This window comes from Python bivittatus, unplaced genomic scaffold (genome assembly GCF_059951505.1).
Source record: "Python bivittatus isolate LINGU-HERP-01145 unplaced genomic scaffold, Pbiv_v1 ctg000610_np1212, whole genome shotgun sequence".
NCBI lineage: Eukaryota > Metazoa > Chordata > Lepidosauria > Squamata > Pythonidae > Python > Python bivittatus.
In genome coordinates, this window is record NW_028277088.1 from 36,236,421 (window position 1) to 36,256,049 (window position 19,629).

At 35.7% G+C, this 19,629-nt stretch overlaps 1 long non-coding RNA gene across 2 annotated transcripts in view; it reads right to left on the minus strand.

The window, feature by feature from the left end:
- Positions 1-827: 827 nt before the first annotated feature.
- The window catches only part of LOC148214598 (uncharacterized), an 83,856-nt gene continuing 65,054 nt past the window's right edge, over positions 828-19,629 (minus strand). The window contains exon 4 of one of the 2 annotated variants that reach the window (XR_015797844.1): positions 828-1,388. This is a non-coding gene — a long non-coding RNA (uncharacterized LOC148214598). The remainder of the gene's footprint in view (positions 1,389-19,629) is intronic. The other variant, XR_015797843.1, reaches the window with a different exon arrangement.

Genomic DNA, 19,629 nt, shown 5'->3' on the forward strand with positions numbered 1-19,629 from the left:
AAAAATGCAAGTGTACCAAAGATGAGAAGTGTAATAAAGAGGATTTTTGTATATTAACTCTGTTTATTTTGGCACGGGCTGTTCAAAGTTGATGGTATACCTACATGAAGTAAAAGATATGGAGCTATTGTTTTCCTTCCTTTCCCACTTCCAGTTTTAAACAACCAGTACTAAAACTATAAGTTAATATTCTTCATCAGTGAAAACCAAAGGCAGGACTAGGACCAAGTGTGCAAATGGCCTTGGGCAGCAGCAAAGGAGATAAGGAGTAGTATTGAAGCAGGGGGGTTCCAGCATCCAAATATTCCCTCAGGTTCATCCTTGGAGGACCAGGGAACCTGTGGCCTTCCAGAAGCTGTTGGGTTGGGTTGACCTCAAGGTTTGTTGGGAATAAAATAAGACTCCCATCTATGCCAGAGAAATAGCAGAAGTATTTTATAATTACAGAGTGATAATCATTAACATCTTTCTTATTGCTAATGCTTCTAGATATCACTCCCAATAAGTTTTCAGTTCTGGACCATTAAAACAATGGTTAAAAATGATTTAAAAGCATCTGCAGTAGAAAGCCCTGTCATTTGTATCATTGCACCAAGCCTGACAGAATATAACACTGCTTGCAAGCATTTTGAATGGTTGGGGAGGGAGGGGAGGTTTCACTTTCTCCCCATTGTTTTCTGTGGCTGTTGAAATGGACAGCAACTTGGATCCAGATTTTCAGCAGCTTTGCTTATTGAATTGCACCTCTAGTGATAATTGCATATTACTGAGTATCCAAAAGCCCAAGAGGAGAGCTGTTTATCTAACTGAGAAAGGAAAAAGGGGAACTCTGTGTCTGTGTGTGTGCATGTCTGTCTGTCTGTCTGTCTATCTATCTACATATGCACACATCCATGCAGATTTAAGAGGTTTCTATTTCTGGATTGGAAGCTCTGTGAGGGATAAAGCCCAATTCAACCACAGAAACAACACAGACAAAATAAGCCACTAATCTTTAAATAATGACTTGGTTTATTTTTTGGCTACAGATGAGTCTCATTTTTTGCAATCTGTCTTTCTTCCTCTCACAGTTGCCATGTTTATATGCTAGGGCCTTTTGTGAAAGGACTAATAAACAGAATGTTCCAAATATAGAAGTCTTCCAAGTTCCAAATAAATTAAACCATTCTCTCCCTCAAAAGGTTGTGGCTGTCTTTCTTTCTTTCTTTCTTTCTTTCTTTCTTTCTTTCTTTCTTTCTTTCTTTCTTTCTTTCTTTCTTTCTTTCTTTCTTTCTTTCTTTCTTCTCTGTCTCTTGTATAAGGAGCAAACTGGGCAGCCTTTTTCACATATGGACGATTCAGATAACTAACTCAGCAGTTGGTTAGGAGCATTTGGCTGGGATTCTAATCTGTGAGGTACAAAGCATAATATTAAATCCAACTACAGTATATCTAGAAAGAAGCCATATAATTATTTAGTCGGTTCTATTGAGAGATTCTGTAAAATGATTTTGATACACTGAAGAAGGGCAAGTGTTTGTAGAAAACATGGAAATGCTTGTTTAAATATAACTTCTTCATGTAGTGAAGTTAAGTTTGCATTATTATATTGCAATGCATCACTATTATATCAACTTGCCAGAAGCCTTAAACTTCTAATGGAGAGATGGGTTTCCATGGACACATTTCTTGGCACTTGTCAGGCGTGTAGTTCCACATGATTACAATTTAAGATTTCATAAGTTAGCAGGTAAATAACTGGAAATACAACATGCTGTAAAGCAAAACACCAACTTTTAGCATCATCTTTACTTCCAAAAATGTCTTTGGGACATGCGTAGGCTTTATAGGTATTGTTTAAAAAGAAAGAAAACTGGCAGTCCAACATTTTGCTTCCATTGTCAGCCATTTTCTGAGACTGCCAACAACCATCAGAATTCCAAATATGCCCAGCAGCCCAAAAATGATTGTTACCCTAATAATATGGTATTAAGTAACTAGATAAATTAATGGAGAACTGGGCTATTGATGGCTGCAAAACTACTGCATCTATTTAAAAAAAAATTGGCAGGCTTCAGAACTTTGGACAGGTTTTTCTGTGCCTGCAAATATAATTCCACTGTTTTTTAAAAAAATATCATGGCTATTTTGTTTTTTCCCACTAATCAAACTAAGGCATAAAGCTTCTGTTTCCCAGTTTTTGTTTTTGTTTTCAGTTTTGATCCAGGACTTGAGTCAAACTGGATAATGTCTGGATGCAAATCAAACTGAAATCTTAATTACTGAATCAAGGCCTGAGCCAAATGAATGCACATTTTATTTATTTATTTATTTATTCATTCATTCATTCATTCATTCATTCATTCATTCATTCATTCAATTAATTTATATTTATGTAGCCATCCATCTCACTTTTACATGATTCTAGGCATCTTACAATAAAATAAATCAAATATATAGAATACACAATATAAAAAATAAAAATAAAACATCTAGCAGCTGGGCATTATCCAACCAACCATCTATACATTCCTATATTATAGAACAAAGTAATTGTTTAAGGTAGTTGCTGTATATGGAATAATACACATATTAATAATATGCATTGTGATATTATTAATGTGCTAATAATATAATACAGTTCAGAGATATAGCATCCATTCTCAAATGTGTATTATTCAGTGATTTCTGGAGACAGGAAGAAATAATGACAGGAATTTTGCACAGACAACTCCTTAACATGGGGGAATGTATTTTATGCCGTAGTCTGGAAACACTTGGCCATAACTCTGATGTGATTAAATTGTTGTTGGTTTTCTTTAAACAAGCTTTCTGCTCACATGTTAATCAGATCAGATGTTGAAGTGTTGCTCATTTAAAGAAATCCCTTGACTCTCATCTTTAGCAAAGAGAAGGTTAGTTTGGAAAAATGCTTCAATATGGATTATTAAAAGGACAAGAAAAGAATAAGGGAAGAAAATACCATAAGGACAGTAATTACATCTGAAATTAAGTATATACCTTTATCTATATATCTAAATACCAAAAATGTTGGGATATGTTCATCAGAATGACTAGGCCATTCAGTGAAATAGTGCTCAGTCAAAAGTTGCTTCACTAGTAGCTTTTCCAGCACTTTGTGACCATAGTGCTGAGATGATATGAAACAATAGATTATAGTTTAGCTTGATTTCCTTGAAGGTGTCTCAGATCATGCTACTACTAACAATAACTGAGCATTATTTCACTGAATGTTTAAGCATTATAATTTGATTTATGCTTACATTTAAGAAAGTTCAGAGATGATAGTAACCTCATCACACTGACTTAAATATATACATGAAAAATCTGAGCTAGTGGACCAAGAAGGAGATCTGGCAGTTGCAATGGATAAATCAGTGAAAATTATAGTAAGTAATCCAGCTGTGTAAAGGGGAAATTCCTAGTTGTGAATTGGTTGGTTGAGGGGAAAAAAGTACAATTCACAGTACAGTAATATCTTTATAGTGATAGGGTGAAGGCATGAAGGCACAGTACAGTAATATCTTTAATATCTATAGGGTGAAGGCATGAAATATTAGGTATGATTCTGTCATCATACTTCAAATGAATATTGCATAGCTAGAAAAGGTGTATGTGTGTACACACTCACTCACTGAGACTCAAATTGATTAAAGAGCTGGAATATACCTTTTGTAAAGGCAGATTGCAATTTATGAGGCTCTTTGATGAAAAAAAAGTGGGGGGATAAAAAGACATTTTAGGGGTGTACAATATTGTATACAGTACAGAACTGTGTATTTTTCAATCCACTTTCATACTAGTAAAACTCTGGTTGGAACAAGATTATGCACAGTTTCCATATCTATTTTTCACGATTGCAAACTAGACTAGAATGATGGAAGAAGTCCAACATTAAAAAAGAAACCTAAAATGTTCAATAATAGGATATGAAAAAAAGCCAATATGAGATACTATTACATGGAGATGCATACATTACAAATGCACAATGTTTTTTTTAAAAAATATATTAAGTTTTCCTGGAGAAAACTCCAGAGATATTTATCTACAGTCTGACTCAACGGTAAATTTGGCTAAGGCAAGTTCCATCCTGAAAACTATACATTATATATAAAATTTTGTATAGAACTGAGGAAGATTTCATAGACATTTATAATAACTATGAAAGTACTGCTGATCCTTGTAGATTTTTCTGTTAACTCCCAGTCTCTGCAGGGAGAATTGCATCATAGCTTGCTCTATTATTAACAACTTGCCACAAAGAGATTCCTGGTTAAAACAAAGGCCCTGTATTTATTTTATTTATTCAGTCCACTACTACCAGGAAGCCACTACATGTTGGTTCATTCATCATCATCATCAACAACAATAACAATAACATTTGTCACAGCTGTTTTGCAGAATTAGAAAAAAGTAAGAAAAATAATGCATATGATTATGCATATCTGCTTAATAAGGTGGTGTACATAAATAGCTTGCATGATGAATCACTAGAACTTTATTGCCGACACCAAATTAGCCTTTTCACAATGAAGCTTTTCACAGTGCTATTTTATTGGCTGTTACTGTCACCCTGTAAACTACTGTACAGAATGATGTACTAGGTTTGAACAGGCTGGCAGATCTGAAGAACTTATAAAAGAGACAACTGCAGCAGTAAACCGGATCAATGGTTCATTAAAAAATCATAGAAGATTGTCATGAATTGAAGCAGCTGTAGAAGAGAGGCAGCAAAACTAGTGTCATGTCATTTTAAAATTTATTTATTTTATTTGTTAATCACATTCGTATAGCTGCCCATCTCACAGAAAAGTGACCCTAAGCGGCTTAAAACAGTCCAGTAAAACCAACACGTATATAAACAATTGGTACAAAAAATATAAAAATCATTACTAAAAGATAAATATGGTAAAAACAAACAAACAAACCCTAGGCGAGAGAGAATAAGGATAGCTAACTCAGCAATGGAGCCATCTAAGCATGTCTCTGGTAGCATCCTTCTCATCTTCGTATTTTGAGATCTGTGAGAGTTCAACTCCCATAATCCTCCATCTGGAGATTTCCTGTTTGGGGAAGGTAGAATTCCAATCCTTAAGGTTTTCTGATGTTACTACTGTGGAACAGTAACAGTCCTAGGGGAATGAAACAAGGTCTCACAGCTATCAGAACTTGAACTGGTGGATATTAGAAGCATATACTGGTTACTCCAGTGAAGTTTGGTCTCATATTCCCAATGTTTTGCCTTGTGGAACATTCTTCCCCCCGATATTAGATTAGGTCCATCTGTGTGACCTGGGGGAATTCCGGAAGGTGAAAAGGGATGGAGCTAATCTAACATCCAGGACATAGGTTTCCTCCAGATGGAGGATTACGGGAGATGAGCTCTGACAGATCTCAAGATACCAAGCTGAGAAGGATGCTGCCAAATATCTGCCACGTGTTTCCTACCATTCACTTTCATGGTATTTAGAAGCAGGGTTTGCTTGTCCTTATTAAAAAATACCTAGTGGTCTGAAAACAGATTTGTTAGAATAGAAAGTACTGATACTTCATTGCCTTGGGAATCCCCCTGGAAATGCAGGATTATAATATGCACAAGCTGTTTAACACATTGCTCAGACAGTCATTGGAAAAAGCAGTATCATCACTTTATTAGCTCGGTATCATATTCAGGAGAGCCAGTTTGATCTAGTGGTTAAATGCTGGACCAGGATTAGGGAAAGCAAAGTTCTGCCTTAGGCCTAGAAGCCAGCTGGGTGACTTTGGGCTAGTCACTCTTTGTCAGCCCTAGGAAGAAAGCATTAGCAAGCCACTTTTGAAATGCTGCCAAGAAAGCTGCATAGACTTGTCTGTTTAGTCTCCAGAAGTCAAGACTGATTTGAAGGCACCAAAAACTTCAATATTCAGACAACTAAAAGGGCACACTCTCAAAATTGACATCTGCTTGGCACTTGTCTCAGGCTCTCAGTTTCAGCTGCCTTTTTAATCTTTCTAACATTCAGTGCTATGGAAATTGTCCCATGAAAGGATCTGGATATAAACTGAGCCAGATAGTCACAATCTTCCCCATTACAGTGAAATGAACCCTATTTATATATAAAATAGTCAGTATTTTTTAAATAAAATCTATTCTATAAATTCATATGTGTCTTTTATATTCCATCTTTCCTCAGGAACTTCAGATTAAACCAGAGAAATCCACCATTTTCTAATTTTATCTCCACAACAACAGCCCTAAATGGAAAGTTGGTTAGGAGAGGGATTTTAGTAATCCAAAATCACTATATGCCTGAGTATTGACTACAGCACACTGCTCCTTCTCTCACTCCTTTACTATTATATTTTACTCCCCCCCACCACCCTTTTGGGAGTGTGCAGCATTTCCATTTTGTTAATAATGTGTAAACAGTCCCTCTATTATAATTTCTGGGTAATGAGGCTCATTGCATAGACCATCCTCAAGATTTCTTCAGCCTTGACATTGATCCTGGCCTTCTATCAGCTGATTTTATTACAGTGAACTGCTTTGAATTTCATTGTACTTTTCTAGCAATATTCCAGAACTTTTCATATTAAACAGATTTATACAATATTTATCACATCTGATAGTAAGCGAAGACTTACAAAAGTAAAATCCACATGGGAATATTTGTACTCTCTCTTATAAAAGTAGGTGATAACTTTACCTTCAATGTTAGTAGGTAATATACTTACATTGTGAGACTCACACATGAAACAATGCACAGAATGAAAAAGGTTAGGTTACCACTGCTTTGTATGGCCTAAAGTCCTTAGATCATGTTCATATAAATCTCACTTCTATTGCTGTCCGTGTGCATGGATTAAAGTAGGCAATCTGCTTCCACATTTTCCTTAAAATAATATGAACATATTGCTAACTTTTCTGATCTTAAATCCCATCTACTATGGTTCTAAAAAGTTGCAGAAAACGATTCCTTTTTCAGACTTCGATAGATAATATCAAATACCCTGAACACTGAAAACATCTGACTAAACATGTTTAGTTTAATTCCATAGTAGTATTTTGATACACATAATGGCAGCATGGTTTTATTTCAATTATGTTCTTCTTCCTTCTCCATTCAGAATTTTTTGGATGCATCCAGTTTGCACCACTGTCCTTCTCCAGCCAGCTAGGAAAATAAATCCCCAAATGTCTTTGCTTGGGGAAGCAAGGACAGGAAGCTGTGCAACTGTATCCAGTAATCAGGAGAAACAGAAATAGTACATCCCAGCAATTGTCTCTTAGAAAAAAGTATGCTTGTTGCTTTCTGATTGGTGTATGGGGAGGAGGAAGGATCAGTGAACAAATAAATATAGATACTGTTGGTGACAACATGGCATGGTTGAAGTTTGGGTGACCAGGGCTGCCTTTTTTTTAATTGCAAAAAGAGAAAAATCATTCAGTCACTGATTAAAGTGATCTCATGCCACAACATCAGTTTAACTATAACATTTGTTATGTACGTAGATGCAACTGGAAAAGTATAGTTCATGCTATCCGCAAAATGTGGGAGAAGGACCGGACCATACATTCTGGCCTTGCATTAAGCATACATTCTCTCTGCACCCCTCTGAGAATTTTACTTGCACTTCAGTGAATGCAAATAGAACATTGGTTCAACTTTTGGAATGTGTGACTTCTATGTTTTTAAGACCAGGCCATGTCAGGCCACCCAAATATTGAAAAATGTATCATCAACACAGGATAAAAAAACTGCTAAAAATGGGGGAAAGAATCAAATGAGTGCTTTTAAAGTATGCATGAGCTTCTTTGGCACTTTACATTATTTGATCAGTCAGTCTCTTTAATGAAAGGATTTGGGTTTTAGTGCCTAATAGTTAGGCATTACGTCTTCAAATGAATTTCTGCAATTACCTGTGAGGTTTAACATTGTGCCTGCTGAGACTCAAGCACAATTTTGTGCAATCTGCATGGGTAATCAACCAAACAAGCATATTGATCAGTTGTGCAGTACCTGGATTTTGAATAATCTGTCAGCAAATGGCATTCTCCATTGCAGCCTGTATATAACATATTGTTCTGTGAAAAATCATTTTATCAATAGAATTGCTATTGTGGAAATGCTTTAAAATATTTTAGGGAAAGAAATGATGGAAATATATATACACAGTACAGGTAGTCCTCATTTAGCAACTGCCTTTTTTAGCGACCGTTTGAAATTACCACAGTGATGAAAAAGTAACTTTATGACCAATCCTTGCATTTATTACCTTCGCGGATCTGTAAAGCAAAGGAAAGGTGAAATAAGATTGTGAGCACAGTTGCAGTTTCACTTAGTGACCACTTTGCTTAACAACCAAGTTGCCAGTCCCAGTTGTGGTTGCTAAATGAGGACTACCTGGATAAGGTTACATATCCCCATAGTACAAGGCATGTTCAAAATCTATTTTTAGAAACCCCAGTTTTGTGATTTTCTCACAATCTAGTGACTTGGTGAAGCATGTTAAAGACAGGGTTGTCCCATTCCTTTAGTGGAGGTAAGGCCAAAATTTATTATTTTGGGGTGGAGAGTGAGGACCACAGTGCGTGAGGTAAGGATGAAATGCAAAGGAGCCATGCTATATATGTTGGCAGGTCTGGAATTTGTGGATTTGATTTGTTTGTTTTAAACATCATTGTCTATTTCAGCACCCATACTACCATTATTATGTGTTTGCCCCTCCAGAATGGAAACCAGGGTGCCCAGTGTACAGTGGAAATATCCACAGATAACTATGGGAGATACAAAAAAGGAAAAGAGGAGGAAGGAAACTTGCAGATTATCCATCACTGACTTAATGGCATAGAGATAAGGATGCTTGGCCTAGGCCTTCTAAGAAAACTTCACCAGGACAATTCTGTGCTTCAGAAAACAAGATGCTGCTCTTGTTCATCCCATATATTAAATGAGAATGGGTGATCGGTTATGTTCTTCCATTCTACCTGAAGACAGCAGGCTGGTTGTAGCAAGGTGAAAGTGAGAGTGAGGTCACAACTTATTTATCTACCACCTGTGCTGCCTCCAAGCATCTGCTGCCTGGTCCATAGCCTCACTTTGACTAAAAGTAGGGCTGTCTTTGGAGACAGGGATCCAAACAGAAGTTCAGAAATAAAGGGAGTTTATCAGTAAGGGACAGTGGTGAAACAACAGGTTGTACAAAGAGCTCCACTGAGATATTTTTAAATATATATTTATTTTTATTATACCATAATTTAAGGGCAGAGGCAGTCCTTAAACAGTGTGCCAAATCTTTGGAAGCCCTAGCTACTATATGCAGAGATGTGCTCTTGGACAGTCATTCACCCTTTTTCAAGCTGGCTAGATATCTAAGCCAAATAATAGTTCCCAAACTCAGAAGAGCCCTAAACCTGGCAAGTTTTAATGCCCTCCCAGCAGCTGTTCTCAAGGGGAAACTTTGGGCCATTCCACTTGAACGTGGTGAAGGAGTTACTGAGAAACTAACCCACTTTCTTTTATATTGCTCCTATTACAAAGATGCCCAGTTGCAGATAATTAACACCCCATCTACTCAGATTCCCAGGCCACCCAGATCTATTTTATTTTCAGTTGGTACAATCTGATCAATGTGACTTTTCCCCCTTAACATTGTTAAATTTTGTTTTACTGTTTGTAAAATATGTTACACCCTGACTTCCCCAATTTTATAATTACTAGGTTTTACTGTTGTTTTTATCTGCTGTCCCACACTTTATTTTCTTTCTGTTTTTGACATGGCCTATGACTGTAATAACAAATGGTTCCTCCGTCTGTCTCATCTTTCCCTGGCTAATATGTCAGGGCGTTATAAATTCTTCTTGCTGCTGAAAGTACTTAGGGATTCCCTAAGTCTGAGGCATTGTTGCTAGGAACAATCTTTAGTTTTAGAGAAGATCTCTTGTTGCTGTGATTTCTGTTAAGCCCTTATATTAAATAGAGTGGATTAAGACCAATGTATATTTATTTATATTGATATGATTAAGATACATACTTTCCCCATATACTTTTTGTCAGTTGCTTTGAGCAAGGTTACCATTAAAAACAGGCTCACAAATAAACTGGTGATGCTGAAAAGACGGCTGGGGGGGGGGGGGTCAACCGCGTAGAGTTGCCCTCTGGGGGAGATGGGCAGCATATAAATGTAATAAATAAATAAAATAAATAAACCCAGATTGTGTCTGCAGCCACAGAGATCTGCAGCAAGCTGAGCTTGAGTCAAAATGATGGTGTGTGCACAGTGACATAATTACATGAAGTCTGTCCTTGCAATCTGTACCTTAACATCCTAACAAAAATATGTAAGTCACTTTTTTGAGTTGTGATGTCACAGCACATGTTTTATCACTTGCCCGCCCCTCCTTTCCTGCAGCAGATACCTGCAGCTACAGCATGGATGGAGCAGGGTGGTTAACTCTTTCCTCCTGTGCTATTGTCTTTGTGAAAATCTTGCTTTGAAAAAGTTGTCTGTACTTCCGCATATGATGCCATGCACAGTAAATGATGCTTCTTAGTACTTTTGGGGGCTACTGTCATACACTGAAAGATGGGCCATATGAAGCTATGTACAAAACTGAATAGTGCTGAATAATAAAAGAGACAGCAGCTGTGCAATGCTAGGAAAAGACATAGTTGCTGCAAGAGTTGTGATATGTGCTGTGTTCAGATCCCTGCACACTCTGAAGCACTCACTTTTCTGGCATCATACTCTGTACAGCTCTAATGCAAAAATGGTGGGCTGTCAGCTCTTTCATTCATGATTTGACAACAAGGCATCTGCATTGGAAGGATATTTGAGGCATCTTTAGATGATCACCCTGTGCTTACATTGTAATGAATGCTGAAATCTTGAAGAGATTTCATTGTTTTTACATCTGAACTCATGAAATCTATTGGGCATTGGGGGGATGCACAGGGGCACCCAACACCTAAAACTGTTCCTGAGCCAGGGAACTCTTGAAACCTCTGTGTAGGGATCTGATTGTTGTACTGGAGACTGTTCAGTTTCTTTCTTCAGCGTTACGTTCCAAAAAATGTCTAGATAAAGGAGCTGGTTGGTTGATTATGAGAAATATTTATGATAATCATTGGTTTCATAGCACTTGAGAAGACCAACTTGGGGAAAACTTCAGCTTTGTACAGAGCTGTTCCTTTGTTCAGAGCTGCTCTGAAATTACCCTTCTGAAGATTACAATCAAACAAATGGTTGGGGCTCATAAAAATATACTAGTGTAGGTTACAAAAAGACTCAAGAATGAATGTTCAGAAGAAGAAACCAAATAGATAGTTTAAAACCTTCATACTTCAACCCACCCCCTCCCAAATTGCTGTCTCATATGTTACAAACTGGGAAGGAGGTTAATTTAAATCCTCATTGGAAGACTTCTTCTTCCAAAGGTTCCCCAATAAAATATAGTTAATGGTAGGCTGCCATCAGTCAGGCTGAATCTCCTGAGTATCCTAATCTACTTAGGAAGTCTTAATCTTTAGATCAAGGACTTCTTCCTTCTGCCCAATCCTTAACAACTCTTGTACCAGTGCCAAAAAATAAATAGTAGCTCTGAGGAATTTTTTTTAATGAGGAATTACTAAACTAAAGAAGCAAGACTTAAAGATGTAAAAGGAGTTTAATAAAAAAAGGGACACACAAGAGAGCAAGGGAATGCAATAATCTTTCATACCCAGAGAATTCCAAATAAAATCAGTACAGTTGATCTGTAAATGCTTATTAACTAGAACTGGCTAACTGGGTTCTAACTAGGTCTTACACATGGATACGTTCCCAGTCCTGGGGTTCAGGTAATTAGTTGGCTCCAATGTGCTTGTAGTTCTCAATTTATTACAGATTGGTTTTTACCTTGGCTGTTTTTACGAGGTGGTGGTGATGGGGGGTTATGCTGTTTTGAAGTTATTTTGGATTGTGTTATATTAGGTGTCTAGAGTTGGTATGGTGAGATGAGCAGCCATAAAAATTGAGAAAGAAAGAAAGAAAGAAAGAAAGAAAGAAAGAAAGAAAGAAAGAAAGAAAGAAAGAAAGAAAGAAAGAAAGAAAGAAATCAAAATGAGCATATGACATCATGATATACATACAAAACAATCGCAACATCACAGTGCTTGTTTTGCCATCCTCCTTGAGATTATCTTGGCCTCCTCTTGTAAGACATTCAGCAGGCCCTCCTTCTTCCTTCCTTCCTTCCTTCCTTCCTTCCTTCCTTCCTTCCTTCCTTCCTTCCTTCCTTCCTTCCTTCCTTCCTTCCTCCCTCCCTCCCTCCCTCCCTCCCTCCCTCCCTCTTCTCAATTTTATAATTTTTATAGTAATTTTATTAAACATTACAATTAAAAGACAAGAACTAATACGAACTAAGAAAACTAAAAGAATAAAAAGAAAAATAAAATGTGCAAAAGGAAGAAAACAATTTAAAAAGAAAAAAAGAATTAGTAAGGAAGAAGAAAAGAAATATAAAGAAGTGACTTCTGCCTTCATCACAAATATAAACAGTTTTATCACCTTCTCTTAAAGTATAACAAATGATCTCTTCTTCCTATATCCCATCGCTTATCTATAAACAAATCCTTAGAGCCTCATCAATCAGCAAAAGTCCATTAAGGGTTACCAGAGATAACAATATATCTATTTTAACCTTGATCAAATAAGCCAACTTTATATTCCTTCCCTTTACTTTTAACAATCTTGATCTTTAGTCTTTAAATACAGCAATGTCCTAGAACTTGCTTTCTTTTCATTTTTATTTTGTCCCTTCTCACAAAATTCTTCAAAACTTTAACTAGTCTCTTTTGTAAATCCAATATAGGAAAGTTATCCAAATCACTCTTTTGGCTTATTATCTGTCTATCCCTTTTAACTATTAAGACATCAGCCAGTTTCATTTGTATATCCAGCGTGGCATCTTTTTCCATATCATTCTTGTAGCCTGTCATTTTTAAATCCACTTTCAGATCAGTCTCAGTAATTTTTAAATCCACTTTCAGATCAGTATTGTCCAGTAAAACTTGTTCTTTCTCCATAATATCTTTTAAATATAGTCTGTCTATAATGGCAGCCACTCTTAAAATTAAATTCTGGGTCCATTGTTCACAAATATCATCCAATGTTAAAGTATTTTGCTCCATTCTATATTAAAGTCAAATTTAAGTGTTCTTCTCCTTTAATTGTAGTTTTAATTCCTTCTGGTTCCCTCTAGTGGCCAACCTTTAAAGTCCCATCCTTTTTTTTTTTTAAATAATTCAGGACAATAGCATTTTCCCATGGGAATGATTTTTATAATTAATTTCAAAATCTTATTTCAAATCTATCTTGACCCTTAGTCCATTTATAACTTTCCAAAGTCAATGTTCTTTTGCTGTTTACTCAAAAAAAAAAAAGTTTTTTTTTAAAGGTCCTTAAACTTGTATTTAAAACTTCTTTCACTAAGGATTGAAGGAGACTCACCCGGTATATAAAACTTGTTGTTTTGAAGGTTCCTAATAGTTAAAAAGCAGTTAACAAGCAATTTCCAAAAGTGATTAGAAAAGGAAGTGTGTGAACCCTGTTTGGCGCTGAACTACAGTTTGTGCTAAGATGGTGTTCCCTTGCCTCCCAGACCTCTAAACCCACTGGAGACTGTTATTTTGTGGTCTTTTCATGAGAGGAAACTGTATGGAGGAGAGGAATTGCAAAGAGTCAGTCCATTCACCAGCTCTTCATTCCACCACAATCTCTTAAATTCGCCATTTCTTCTACAGGAGTCCTTCTTAATTTTATTAAATGAAGTCCCAACTATATTTCCTTGCAGGAAGAATTATTTGCTACACTTCTTAGAGAACCAGTCTAGCCTTGATTTAACCCACTATTTTATAGCATTTTTCTTGCTGAGCAATTTAGTTCTATTATACACTAAGCAATGTAAGCTTAAGGAAAACATTTAATAATGTTATGTCTGTTGTAAGAACACAAGGAAGAGGAAAAGTATAAAGGTGGGTCTCTTGGATCATAGGAGAAATGGGGGGGGTGTCAAGGGAATATTATTTTGTTAGATAAATTCTGAATTATTTAGTTTCAGAATTTGGGCCCAAAATATGAGTGAACAAGCAATATTATAAAGAATCATTTCATTAACTTTATATCTTATTACTTGATATGCTTTTCTCTTTTTTTAAAAAAAAATAGTAATGTAATTGTTTTTGAATATGGTCAAAAGTTATTCATGAAGTGTAAATTAAGGCTGAATTGAAAGGGGAGAAGCAATATTAATGGATTTTAATATAAAAAAGCTGTATTCCTAAACAGACTTTCCTGGGACTAAATCTTATGTGACTCAAATGGCCTTACTTAAGAGTAGCATGAACAGGATTGCACAATATATAATGTAGCTATTCTACTGAAATCATTTTATATTTCAAAAACCTAATTAATGCTGTGCATTTCCCTGGTACATATATTGTTGCAGTTCCTTTTTTATTTTATTTTTTTAATAATTCCTTTTCTGGCTTTATTTATCAACTCAGCAAATACTACCACGCATTGTAGATTTCAATTCCAATGAATCAAATTAGAGCATTGTGTAATTGTGTTGTTCATCTTCAGTAGTAGAAGCACTTCTACATGAAAGAGACTTTAATTAGAATTCCTCTTCCTTTCAGAATAATATGCACTGATTTTCCCAGACTAGATACATAAATAATACATCTAAATAATAAAGTTAATGAAATTGTGGTATCAGGGGCCTGCATGCTCAAGTATTATATCTTTAGATTAAATGCATGTACACTGAAGGGGAGAGCAGAGCATTCATTTATCAGCATGATGCAGCATAATGGTCTCCAGGCGTGCCTTGATTCTGCACTGCTTCCTGAAAATGTGCTACTGTGATCATAGACACCTATGGAGGGAGACTATAGATATATTCACAGACCTAAAGCCATGCATTGTATTTCCCTCTGAGTTGTTTTCAGGGTAGCCTGGACATACCATATAAAGAAGGTTCTAAATTTGTTTACCCATATAAAGGAAGCCTAACTTAATAGGCTGGCTAATAATAGCAGTTGTTGGAAACACACTAAAATTCTTATAATAAAACTATTATTGAGTATAAGGGAAATTAAGAATATTCAGGATGGATGGGTTCTTGGCAAAACATAGATCTTTTCAATTAAAGCCAACACCTTGCTTGTGGGACAGTTACCAAGGCCTCATGGGTATCACAGAGGCAAGATTAGTGAGACAGACCTGGAACCTGGCAGAGACAACCTTGAAGTGGAACCACGGAGGAGCAAGAAGTGCATTTGTGATGGCCTGTGTCCCAAGAGGGAATGAAACCTGAAGAAGAAGAAGGGGGCAGAAAAGCAAAGATGTAGTCTTTCCTTCCCTTTCATCTGCCCTACAGTGCCAAGCAGCCATCAGCTTTGCAGCTGTGTTCGCAACCAGGGCCAGAGCAGCAGAGAGTGGCACCAGTTAAGGAGAACTCTAGAGAGTTGTACTTCGAACAGTTACCCTAATGGGTACCAAGACTCCTCATGGTGACAAACCTTGGGGGAGAGAGAGAGAAATAGAGAGAGGATAGCCACTTCAAAAGTGATCAGTAGAAATGGCCCAAGACCTTAACATAGTTAATAATACAAGAGTTAAATAAAGCTAAGATAGAAACTGTATAGGTAAACAATAGAATGAATCAGCAGGCTAAGTAGGTGAGCTCAGGTTAGGCTACAGAAGAGACACCGAGCTGAACAAGGCTGCTGCCAGATAAAGAGGAAAAAAGTATCTAGAAAAAAGAGGGCACTGAAGTGATTAAGAGTATCTGGGAGCTGGTGAGAGCTAGATGGAGGTGTAAAAGATATAAGGTAAAGAACTGCAAATTAAGTTCTGATATAGGAATAAACTCTAGAACAGATGCTGAATAAGTTAGGATAAATGAGACATATAGGAGATGGAAATTGTACAATAAATAACCAAGCACTTCACTGTTCACTTAACAAGCAAAGTTTATTTTTGGAGTGCACATTGCTAATAAACGGAATTGTTCACAATAGGAGTATGTCCTGCCTGGACTGTTTCACTCCCAGAACCCCATCTCCAGAGCATCTTTACATGTGGGAATGTTGAAATACTACTTCTTAAAACAAACACAGACAAACACAAAAACCTGCATTAAATGCCTTTCATATTTTTATTATTAAACTTTGTAATTCTTTGACAGATAATTGGAACCAACAAGTATTTGTGTGCTTATCCTAAAAGCAGTTCACATAGACACATTTGATATGAACCAGATTAGCACATCCATCATGAATAGTGACGTATTAGAAGTTTGATAAGACCTATGTTTTTGCATCTTGCCTGAATTTCATGAATGTGGATACCAAGCATTTTCCATACTCAGTGCATGCTAAGTGGACCTCTGATTGAATTATAAGGTAAGGAAATATGCTATCATATTATGTTACAGGTGGCAAAGGAAGAGCATTGAAAAGGTGCAAGGATTTCAAATTCCAATTCACAGGCTTAGGCCTCTGTTGTTATACCGCTGTTTCACTGTCAATTTATGTTTATGTCAACTTCCCTTACTGGTTTATTTAATTTAGGCCTTTGGGTAATGACATTCTTAGATCTATTTGTTATCACGCACCACAGCTGTTCATCAACAGAGTCTTTCCAAATTCACCAGTTTTCAAGGAGTGCTGGATTCCCATGACATTATTCATTATGGGATGATGAAGAAAATACTATATTTCAATAATCCCATCATTCTCTCCTTAGTTGCTGATTGGGAGACAATAGTAGAAATGGTTGACGGTGACCGTCAAAATATTTTCTACATCTTCTTCATGGAAATCATTCAACAAGAGAGTAAGTTATGGTTGTACCAACACCTGCCTTGCAATTTCCACATTTCTCAAATATCTCCCCCTCTTTTCTTCCTTCGCTTCCAGTGGAAACTTTTGTTTTCCATGCTTTGATCTTAAGGTTCTTGACAATTTATTTGAAATATCTGTTGATGGTGTACTGGAGGGAGAGGAGGGTACTTCTGCTGCTCTTTTTCTGCTTTTTGTTACACATCTTTTCATTACTCGGAAGCCTCCCTGGCTGCCCATGTTAAATGTTTCTTAAGATTTAATTGAAGCCAGGAAGGCTGCAGACCATTCAAAGATGAATGTACAGGGCAAGACATTCACATGCACCTTTTAATTAAATCATTGCAAGAACATTCCATTTTCTCCGTCCATGAAAATTCTCCAAAATTCTATTCTCCTTTAGAACAATTTCAAAACAAATGATATGTCACTGAATTAAATAAGGGCTGGTAGCAAAAGATACATAAGACATTTTCTTCACAGCAGTAAATCAAATTGGAAACAATGTTTCCTTAGCAGGAAATGACAGTCTATTTTCTTACTGTTAATGGCTATTCCACTGTTGTCTCTGCTGAAGATAGTAAATTTTTCTGAACTTTTTCTAATTTTTTGTCAACATATATCAAGATAGTCAACTCTTCTGTGAGTCTGAAGTTTTTAATGTAATATCTTAGATGTAAATAAGTTCTCATGCAAATTCTATTAAAATCCAATAATGGAAAATGAACTGCAGACAACTGTTCCTCCCTGTAGCACCATCTAAGTGTTTCCTCTTGGTTTCAGAAAAACGTGGTTGTGTTGCTTGAATAAGTGCCAGTCTAATATCTCAGCAGCAGATATGTTAGAAAAAATAGAATGGGAAAATAGGATTAGCTGATTCTTTTTTTATCCCCTCAAATTGCTGATCAGTTATCTTGTTTTCAAACTGAGTAAAAATTAAATACCTTTTTTCTGATGGCCAGTTTGTCAGAATATGATACAGTAGCCTAAGAAATATGTTTCCCTAGAATAAAGCAGAACAACTTTGGATCTGAGTTATTTTGTTTTCTGTTAATCAAGATTTCTTTATTTCATTTTCTCTTCACAAAGTACACTTTTTAAAAAATCTCATTGTGTTTTCTCTCCTCAAATATCTCAAGGTAATACTTCAGTGCTTTTTATAAATAATTTAAATTATTATAAAACCATTAAAAATAAAAAAACAGCATTAATGAGATTAAAGAGAAAAACTACACAAAACCAAATAGAAGTCCATATAATTAAGAAATATTCATGAGTACATTTGTAATTTTAAGGAGAGAATCAATCATTCAAATATATCTATTCCGAAAGGTATTAATATATAACTGAAGGTAATCTATTAGGAATTTCTTGTTCATATATCTAAAACATGGAGACCAAATGAGATGAAAACCGTTTTTAATGAAAGGATTCTTCAAGACTGTTTACTTGAAGATTCTTCAAGACACTACTTGAAGATGATTTTTCAGCCAGAGCTATTTCCACACTTTTAAATATGATTGATTCATAGAAAGATGTATTTTAGTATTTCAGTACTTTGCAATAGTACATCTGATAGCTAACAACAACAGCAATATGAATGAATGTTGCATTCTTTATGGCCTGGAAAAGTTGGATAATAGAGCTAGCCAGAAGTAATTCTGAAATATTTTTGTGTAATGGTTCTCATTTCCTCAAAAATTCCAACCAAAATGGGTAAATTAATTGAGCATTGTCACCCAAGATGGAAATACAGAATGTACCAGTTTGATCACAATCCTTCCAATTCAGCTTAGATTATTGATAAAATGCATATTAAGAGGATGCAGTACTATGTATTATTTTTTAAAAAGTTACCTTTTGATAACTGGCCAAAAATGTATAATATAAAGACTTCCAACAGGCTAGCAAATGCAATAGGGCTTTTAAAAAATATTTAAAAAGTAAGGATAAAAGACTTGATTTGAACTTGATGACTCAAAAAGTTATAAAGAAATCTTTATTAAAGTCTTAAACCACTACAAATAGGACAATAAAAGCAATGAAAGCAATAAAAACAATGGATCCCATTTGCCCATCAGGTCAAAGTTAAAATGCATTAAAGGTGCGAGGCCTGTATATCCAACCATGGGCTAAAATACAAGTAGTCATAAAAAATGTTATGAATCTGGCTTTTTTTCAGTCCACAAAAACTGATGTGGTTATGAATTTCTTACTTTTTAAGATGATATAAGGACAGATTTCCTGCAACACATTATTTTTTAATGAAAAAAGTAACATACATTAAAAATAAATGCATAAATAATATTTTATGTTTCAGCATAATATATTATTACATGTGATGAGTTTATCGAGATGTAAACATGATGTCTGCATGGTAAAGATGTAAAAGAATGTTGTTATGGATCCTTTGAGGGTCGACTAATTTAGATATTTCACTCCTGGTATATCTATAGAAGAGTAAATACAAGAATGAAGCCCACTAATTTATCCTTCCCTCATTCCTCCCTTCCTAAAATCAGATTTAAAATTATTCATTTTTCTTTCTAACATAGTGATTAGAAGTTGCCAAGCCCCATATTTCTGTGGTTCTACCAGTAGACTATGGTAATCCTAAATATATGCAGATGCTGAAGTAAGAAAAATACAAAAAATCAGAACATAAATAAAGATGCAAGAATAAGAATGTAGAGCAGAACAATCATGGTATTATAATGCAGAGGACACATTTTAGAGAAAATTCATTTATGGTAATGTCTAG